This window comes from Sylvia atricapilla, chromosome 3 (assembly GCF_009819655.1).
Source record: "Sylvia atricapilla isolate bSylAtr1 chromosome 3, bSylAtr1.pri, whole genome shotgun sequence".
Lineage (NCBI taxonomy): Eukaryota > Metazoa > Chordata > Aves > Passeriformes > Sylviidae > Sylvia > Sylvia atricapilla.
The window spans coordinates 46,076,150-46,085,797 of NC_089142.1; positions in this window are offsets into that span (position 1 = coordinate 46,076,150).

A 9,648-nucleotide genomic window follows, 5' to 3' on the forward strand; every position below is an offset into this window, starting at 1 on the left:
ATGGTTTCAGACTAGATCGTGGATAAGTTAGCATCCATGGTTTAAAGCACAAACACCTTTACCCATTTTGTCTTGTAGGAGGAAGGCTCCTTTAGCAAATGGAAATGACTGAATGTGCAAATTTTTGCTTGATTTACAGATTTAAAATTCCATTGTTCTCTGATGACTGAGTCTAATAGCAGTGCTGTTATTGTTATTGATTCTTACTGATTGTATAGAACCATGTTTTAAAGATACTTTTTTTCCTGCTATTAGATACATGAATTCCCTTTGGCTGTAAAATTAATCAACATAAGGCCCTCTTTCTCACATGCCATCACAACTGATGACATCTGAGAGGTGTATTATCCCTTCAATTATAGCTTGCAATCCCATTAATTGAATAATAGCATGACCTGGGGAAACTTAATGGCTGGTATGGGTACATAGGAAAGCTCACATACATGATGTGAGCGATACACATTTTAAACTGCTGTTGTGTTTACAGGTTGGCTGCTTGAAAAAAACCACAAACAGTTTTTACCATCCTCTAGGACTTCTTTGAGATGCCATAACTGCTGGACCATTCCTCAAAATAGAACTGATGGATTATAAGCATTCTGATGATCAAGCCAAGGAGCAGGGCATCTTCCCCTCCCCCAGTGCTGTAATTCATCTGACAAGTCCACTCAATATTCCTGCCTGTGTTCTTCATCTGGCAAATGTTCCCTCCCTCTCTGCACTAGGTATGGTGAGGCTGTTGACTCCTGTAACATGTTACCATAGCATTGGTACTGTACTTAGTGATGCTCCTAGACCTGCCCCTGGACCAGCTCCAGTGTCAGTGCAAACCAAGATCTCAGCAAGCACAGGATCTCACTTGCAAGGCTGCCTATGTGTCTGTGCACATCTAGGGGTTTGGTAGCTGGTATTTGGCAAGGTGGTTTAGCAAGCTGCTCAGTGCAGTGGGCAGGGGATGTGGCACTGCTCCTGTGCACGGGATACAGGTGGAGAGGGAAGCACAGTTCAATGCCAGCCATAACCAAGACCATTCTCCCAAGGCCTGTGCCAGGCTTTCTAGTGTTGGTGCAAAGGTGATGGTGCGCAACTTCTGTGCCAGGCTGGGCATTCTTGCCTTGTGTCAGGCAGAAGGGAAATGCAAGGGCTATAAGTCTGATGGAGGAATTAGCACTGCCAGTTTGGTTCCACTCTGTGGCATTAGCAGCTATCAGACCTGCTGGTGACAGGCAGGACAGAGCTGCTGAGGTGACCTGCCATTTACCACCGTTTACCCTTTTGTTGCTACTGACACCTGAACTTCGAAAGCAATTCCCTTTAAGGCAGTTCACCCAGTGACCCTAAAGAGCTGATTACTCAGTGGGATGATATGGAGCAAGGTAGCCTGAGGACGGGCATTACTGTGGGCTGGCTTTGCAGCTTCTGCCATCTCAGCTGCTGCTCTGGAAAGTCTGGGATCTGGACTGAGTCAGTAAATAGCTTGAAGGAAGAGGATGCCTTCATTAACCCTTTACTGAATTAAGGGTCCCAAGTAATACCAATTACCTCACTTAGGAGTCCAGCACTTGTCTAGCTCTCTGAATGCTTCCTGACATCTTCACCACGCCCAGCTGAAACAGTTGCCTTCTCCATTGTGACACCTCAAAGTGCCAGCAGAGCTCCAAATCCTTTTCTGTGTAGCAGAGCTCTGACAAATAGTCAGGTGTTGGATGAGACCAGCAGGCGTGTCCTGATGCAGCTGTTGTCTATGGTAGCAGGAGCAGGTGGGTATTGCTAGTCAAGGAGAAGAGGCAATTGGGGTGTTTCCTTCATCTCAGCCACAGGATCTGAAGAAGACTTTCTTAAAGGCACCCCATCCATCACACAGTTTCAGCTGACACCCGAGTCAGGGATATGGCAATGCCCTTGAAGAAGCAGTGCTGTAATTTATTCTGGCTAACAGGACAGGAACAAGTGCATACATCCCATGCTTCATGCCAGAGCCAGGATGCCTTTTGCAGAGATGTTGTAGCTTGTTAGGCAGAGACAACTTGGGAGGGTAAAGAAAGGAGGCTGTGCTGCTGAAAAGGAGAAGCAACGAAGCTGAGAACTAGGGGTGAGGAGAGAGCAGAGGAGATGTTGATGTATTCCCCTGGTTCATTGGTCCTACAGGTACTGGCCAGGCCAAAACTGCAAAGGATGCTCTCAACTATGGCTTGCTGCTTTTAAACAAACCAAATCAGCATATGTTACTTGTGACTTTATGCTCAGGGTTTTTTTTAGTTCTTTGGGGGTTTTTTTCCTATAGAATCATAGAAGGATTGGGGTTGGAAGCAGCCTTAAAGATCATCTATTCATTCTTACCATTGCCATGTTTGTTTGTATTATTATATTTTCTTTAATAAGAAAGGAATCATTCAGAAGCATGGCTAGACTTTCTTGCAAGTAGTTACATTTAGCTGTAATATGCCTGATGACTTGTAGGAGAAAAATTGCACTAGTTTGAACTGGACTAAGTAGCAAGAATACTTTAATCTGGGGCAGCAAAGAGAAAATTGTATAACAGTGTTGTGCTGTCCTGAGTGGGAGAAGAAGCCAGTGAATTGCATGATTTTTCCATTTTTGTAATCAGTTTGTTATGCAGAAAGCAATGCCATGGGATTCTGCGTTTTATCTGCTGGGTTTTCCCTGGCAGCATCTGAAGAAGTTCATTATAAGTGTTTATCACATGATCCACTTAATCAAACCACTGAAACTCGGAGAATAAGTCATTCTAACAAGACCCTTCAGAGCTGCCTCATAAGCTACTTACTTATGTACTCTTCCTTGGTGACTGTACAATGATTCTCCTTGTATCCCAGTCTATGATACAGGAAGTTCATTATCCCCAGTCCGATTTCAGGCGTAAAGAAAGGAAGCAGGGCTTACAAAGAAGTGACAGATAATTTGCAAAGGATTTTAGTTAGCCACTCAAATCCCAGATAGACTATAAGCTCTTCGTAAGAACAACCTTCTGGTATTCAGCATAGGCACAAGGCAGCTGTATCTACATAGCTGCTTCTAATGTTGTAAAATGCAGGCAATAACCAAAAAAAGTATGAAAAATGCTTATTTTGATTAGAGGTTCCCTAATAGAAGCATGTGAGAGAAAAGAGAAATCAGAACTGAAAGCATGCTTTTACATCTTGCACATTTACAGCATGATAGTCAGAGCTGATAGCTGCACTGATGTGAAATGCCTCCAAAGCCTTTGCTAAATGCCCATGTGCACCAAGGGGTCGAGGCACTGAGACCTGTCTGACAGGCTCAGAGCTTGCAGACATGCTGTTTGCAACATGTGCTTGTACCCCATGTGTCTGGCAGGATAAATGCCTTTCCCTGTGATGTACCTAAGAAAGGTCCCAGTTGTAGGGAGCAGGTAGGTCAAGGACTCCTCTGCCTACTTGAAGGCATTCATTTTACTGAGCTCTGCCACAAGCAATGTGACACCAGATTTCCTGGCACTCACTGGATTTTCTCACCAATGACAGTGTCTCATCAAGGCTTGTCTTCTTGCTCTCTGCAAAATACCAGTTTGGGTATCACCACAGATGTAGGCTTAGGCCATACTTAATATAAAAATGCCCTGGATATTTTCCCCCGAGCATCACCCTCTCTCCATACAATAGCACTGCTGAACTACACCTCTTATTTCACATGTGAAGGCAGTACAGGGTCACGCCAGATCCAGTGCTGATTTTGTATAGGGATGCACAGGTTGAGCTTGATGTCTCTGGATGAACATTTCTACTGAAAGAAACTGCTGTCAGGGCCAGGAATATTGGGCTGTTCGAGACAAGCTACTTTGTAAGACATCAAAACCAGGGAAGCATGCACAACTGAGAAATATGGGCAACAGAAAAATGATAACCTGTTTTGATGAGGATGGTGCTTTTTCCCTAGTGTAGTTCCTGTAGAGCAAGTCACAAATTCACACCATTGTCTGGGCACTGCTTTGAGGGAGTGGTGAGACCTGTCTCTCCAATGCCAAGTCCATCCAGCCCAGAGCTTAAAATTCAACCTGTTAATTACTTCTGGAAATAAATACTCCAGCCTGAATTGAACAAGGAGTCTTGACTACATCGATCAGTGTTACGGTCTGAGATGTGCAGTTTTCATTCCTTGTGTTTTACATGTTTACCTGTGTACCTGTCTGTCTCGTCTTGGTGCAGCTGTCTATTTCTAGATTGCTGATATACTGATATATCAAATTGTCATCAGTATGGCTGTGTCCTCACAAGGGACTGTGAAGGGACTTTAGTAGGTTGGTTTCCAACTACTAAGTTAAAATGGACACAAAAGCCTGGAGGAAAAGACTGGTTTTCTCTCTTTTCCCCCCTCCTTTTTAAAAATAGTAAATGCTCAGTTATTTTACATCTTAAAAAAAAAAAAAAAAAAAAAAAAAAAAAAAAAAAAAAAAAAAAAAAGGGACCAAAAGAGATGAGTCTATGCTAGCTGATTAGTTTTGCTGCTGCATTCAATTTTATTACAGTGTAGTTCCCTTCATCTTTCTCACTTCTTAATTGTACTCTGTCTTCTCAGATGCTATTGTGCCTATTTAAGAGCTCCCCTTCATCTCTCTTCTGGGATAGTCTTACTGCTGGCTTTCTGCTGTTTCAGCTTCTACACACCTGGTGCTTCAAGGAAAAAACTGTCTCTTGTAAGGCTGTGAGGAGAATGGACCCATAAAATCCAATAATTTTTGTATGTACGTGGTTCCTTAATCAGTAAGTCTTCAACAACCTTACCTAAATGGCTGCTTTGCTAGTGTCTCATCTTCCTAGCTAAGGAGGCTGGAGAACAGTGAGAGGGTAACTTTCTGCTGTCTGCAGCAGTGCAGTAATAAAGTGAAGAATAAAACTTCTGTTTTCCAAATAATTCTCTGCCCTGTATGTGAGCATCTGGAACCATTGCTGGTAGGGGTATTTTTACTCTGCTATAAAGAGGGGTGGTCAGTTGTCCCCTGCATGCTGTTGGTTTGGCATTTGGGAACCACTAGTGCTTTATCAGTGCTGAGGCTGGATTTCAGTGTCTCTGTACAATCTGTTTGGAGGGAAGTTCTGGGAGGAAGACTGTGGTGGGAGCATCTGGCTGTGTGCATTTGCACATGCGTGAGATGCATACAACACCCACTGAGAACTGATGCTACCAGATACTGACTGGGCTGGGTTTGGTCAGTGCCAGGCTGGGCTCAATTCCCTCTCCCAGCCTAGGGATGAAAGATTCTTTCATGCACTCGCTGCTTCTGGGGTGTTCAACTCAATCCCAATAGTGTTATCTGTTCAGAAGTCTTTCTCACTGAATTTCTTTCTTGAAGACTGCAGGGTTTTTAACAGTGGACTGCAGCACCTGCTGCTCGCTGGAAATCCTGAGGCTGGCACGAGAACATTGCAGTGCTGAACGTGGCAGTCACAATGCATCACATTAACCAGATTTTCGCTGGGCGTAGCTGATGAAAAACAGAACAGACATGCTGTAAGAACTGTCAGCCCGAGTAAAGGAAGGTAGCTTTGAAAAAGGCCTCCAAGATAGTATTTCCAGAATATACTTCCTTAGAAAAAAAAGTAGAAAATCCAGAGAATGAAATTCAGCCAGAATGAGCTCACTGCAGATGGTGCTAGTCATGATTTTTGAAAAATCGGTTTTAGTTATTAACTATTTTAGTAGCTTTGGGGAGGGGGGTGGTGTTTGTCCAGTGTCTGCCATTACAATGCCTTCTTTCTGCAGCCCCAGAAAGCCCACGCTTTGAGGTTCTCTGGAGCTTTCCAACAGTGTGCATTTTCCCATTCTTACAAGAGGGGTACGAGTCAGACAGAGAGGGCTTCATCTGCTCAACTGTCCAAAGTAGATCCTGGAAGTTTCCTATTCCTTGGCAGGTCTCTCTTCCACAAGAGCCAGTCCTGTGGGGATTTACATCCACTGGGTTCATCCAAGTTTCACCTGAGATTCCCTGGAGTCTATTAGCCCCAAGGACTTGGTATCTGCAGAGGTTGCTGTGAAACTCCCCTTACCTGAGGGTTAGGTGGGCAAGCAGGCACTTGCCCCTCACCCTCTGAAAACTGGAGAAGTCCCTTTTCCCCCTAGAAAAGTCCCTGATACTTTTCAATAAAGAAAAAAATATTTTTAAAAGCCCTGCCTTTGCTTTGGTGACATTTCTTGCAGTTTGCATGGATCTGTGCAGTGGCATGCAGTGCTCAGAGCCAGGATGCGGGAGTATGTTTGTTTGTATTCATTTGGTCCCATCCACATCAGCAAGCCCTTGAAATGTAGCCTAGCTGGCAGATCTGGACAGGCTGGGAAACTTAGCTTTAGATGTTTTTTTGTTTGTTTACAAGTGATCTTGGCCACAGACAGGGACACACAGCTGGTGGTCTGTACACTCTTCCATGATCAGGCTGAGGCTGGGCTCTGAGCCGATGAAGGCTGGAGTGGAGCTAAGCAATTCCATCTTATTCTAGGCCTAATTTGGAGGAGGATTGGACAGGCTTCTACTCTGCTGTCTTCTTCTGTGGTCTGGCATCTCAGGACCTGGTTTGGCTTTGCCTGTGTGGGCAGCAGCACCAAGGGCTCCTCAGCCATGGCAGTGGAACCTCTGCTTGTTCAGATGTCCTTGTCCTGCAGCCTAGAGAGCACCTTTGCTGTGAACAATTACTTTTAATACAAATACCACATAAATACAGGCATTTCTCCTCCTGCACTGGTTGTAATATGCAGGCGGGAGAGGTGTGTCGGATGTCTCAGAGAGGGTTTTATGTGTGGCTTTTGTGAGATGTTTATGTGCCAGCGTGGTTCATGCTGGCTGAGGGGACTGTGTGAGCATCCATTGGCACAGCTCATGGAGAAGTGACACACTGGAGATGTGTAATGATATTGGGGTGTTGTGTGCCAGCCTGGAACTTCTGCAGAAGACCCATATTGGGGGTTCTGGGGAGAAGGAGCAGTGCCAGCCCATTGGTACTGTTAACTGGGTGCTGTGGCAGTGCTCCTCTGCAGCAACATGATAAATGATGGTGGAAGAGGAGGTTGATGAAAGCTGTGACCTTCCAGGCAGGATCTGTTTCCCAAACACAGGTTAAACAATAGCAGACTGCTGCAGATGTGGGCATGGAGGAACCTGTTAAATTAAAGCCAAAGTGCAACGAGAGATGTTTGCTTTAGAAGATAACATGTACCTGTTCTGCACACTGAGGGTGAGGGAACACCCTGAGACGTGTTTTACTTCATTACCACAGAAGACCTCTTACACTGCAAGGCCACAGAGCTCCCAATTCTTCCTTCTCACATCCCCTCCGTTTTAAGGGGAGTGTGTCTCTGTCAGCTTTACCAGCGCCTCCATCTGACAACCCAGAAGCATCCTAAATGGTGGGAATTGCTCCTTTTCTTATCTCATTGCAGAGCTTCCTGACCACACTGCCCAAGGTCGCTGCCCAGACTGATGCTGTTATTGAGATGCCCATGTCTCTGCTACCTGCAGCCTGGTCAGTGGCTGGAGATGAGGGAGAGGCTCTCGGCAAGGCACTCTTTGGTGGAGCTGTTTTAAGGAGCCAGTTTCATTATCTGCCTTGCTGGTGGTCCTGGAGGGGCTGCAGGGAAGTCTGCTGCTTTATTTTTTTAAATGGCATCAAATGATGGCACTTAAGACCCTACCAGGAGCAAATGAGCTCTTAGGGCAGCAGTTCTTGTCTCGTGTACAAGGCTTTATTAAATTAACTTTGTACGCCAATCACCCTGCACATCCCTCTCTGGAGAGGCCCATCTAACTTAACTGTGGGATAAAATTTTGCAACCCTATTTTTGTCACAGAGGTGACTTGCATAAGAAAATGTTTACATGCATTAATGTTGTCTGAGTTTTGGCAAGCCTTCCGAGCAGACTGTCTCTAAATCCTCTGTTTCTATCTCAATGCTGCACTCATCCCAGTGTTAAGTATGTAACTCTCTTGCTTTGCTTACTTTCCATGTAAAGGACAATGGATTTCCTCTCCCACACACCCCTTGTGAATGTACAGGTGAAATCCCTGGTGCTGTCATCATCCAAGCGATGCCTTTTGCCTCTGTGGGTACCTGTAGCTTGGCAGCTCCAGCTGGGCAGCAGGATGGAGTCTTGCATACTTTCAGCTACTTCTCTGTTATTTGCACACAAAGTTAATAACTGACTCAAAACTTCATCTACAAATATATATTTAGGGCTGTTCTTGGTAATTTTTCCCTCTCTCAGCCACAAGGCTCTTGTTTTCTGCAATTTCCTTTCTGTATTTTCCCTTAACCCTAATCCATTTTAACATTAATGCATTCGTTTTGAAACAGCTGGCGTATTCTCAGCCTCTTCTTCTCCCTTACCTGCTGATTATTTTTTTTCTTTCTTCACCGTCCTCTGTACTTCTGCTGTTTCCAAAACCCGGCTTTTCTCCTGCCTCTCCCTCTTCACAGCTCCCACCATCTGTCTCTCTACAAATACAAAGCTTTAGGGGAAATGATTCACTAGGCTGCTAGCTCATTACTCACACTCTCCCCATCATGGTTTCTGTCCTTGTAGGATGCTCTAACTAATGTAAAGATCAATGAATCCTGGGAATTGTTATTTGATTAAAAAAAAAAAAAAAGGCCCCGGCAGTTAAATAGATTGGGCTCTTTGTACTTCCCAAACAGCTAAGCTTAGTTTTCCTTCCTCACTCTGCTAGTATTGTTTTGCAGAAAAGGATCCTTCAAACAGAAGAATAGAGATAATCACTGGACCATTTAATGCAACCTTGTGCATCACATGATGCAGGAGTTACTTAATGAAATTCCCTGGCCCAAACCAAGCAAATCTGTGGTAAATCTAGAGCACATATTTTCAGATGACAGCCAAAATGATGAAAGGATTTTACTACCCAGCCTCACTAATAATTTTGAATGCTTAACTGCACTCCCTAATATGCTGCTTTGCAAGCAGCAAAACTGACACAGCCTCATTCCCTACATGCTTCTCTCTTCCTAACTTGTACCCCAGGCAGCCTCCCCGCCCCCTGCCAGGGCCAGGGTGGTCAGCTGTCCACCTCTGGGAAAAGACCAGAACCTCTCCCTCCTCAGTACGTGGGTTTGGAGCTCGCTCTTTGCTTGGGTAATTCTTTCCATGAAACTCACAGGCACTTAGTATCTTTGAGCTCTCCCTATTAGATGTGGCAGAAATTGGCCAAGAGGCTCAGAAGCCATTTGAGACAGACTATTTCACAATGTTAAAACACTTCAGACACCTTAAAAAAACCAGAGGCAGCCATACTGAGTTGGCAGATAATGCCACAGCATTTTAGGAGACTCGCAAAACCTAGAGGCTGAGCTCGATGTTGTGGCGCACTCCCGGTGACCCCAAATGTCGACCCACATCCCACTCCTTTTGTCTTTGCTTTGTTGACCATTTAAGATAGATTTCGGTCATGATTTTAGGCTGCCACCACATACTAGAAAGTTATTTTAATTGAAAAATTATCACATGAAAAACAGACCTCCCTTCTCCACACGTAAGTAGGTGCCAGGAAGTACCACTGCCTAACACAGTCTTCTTATTCTAACACAGTGCCTTCTCAGGAAGCTGCTGGCAAGTCAGGTATTTGCCTATTTCGGTTGTTGAGCTTCCCTTTTGAAACTGGAGTTG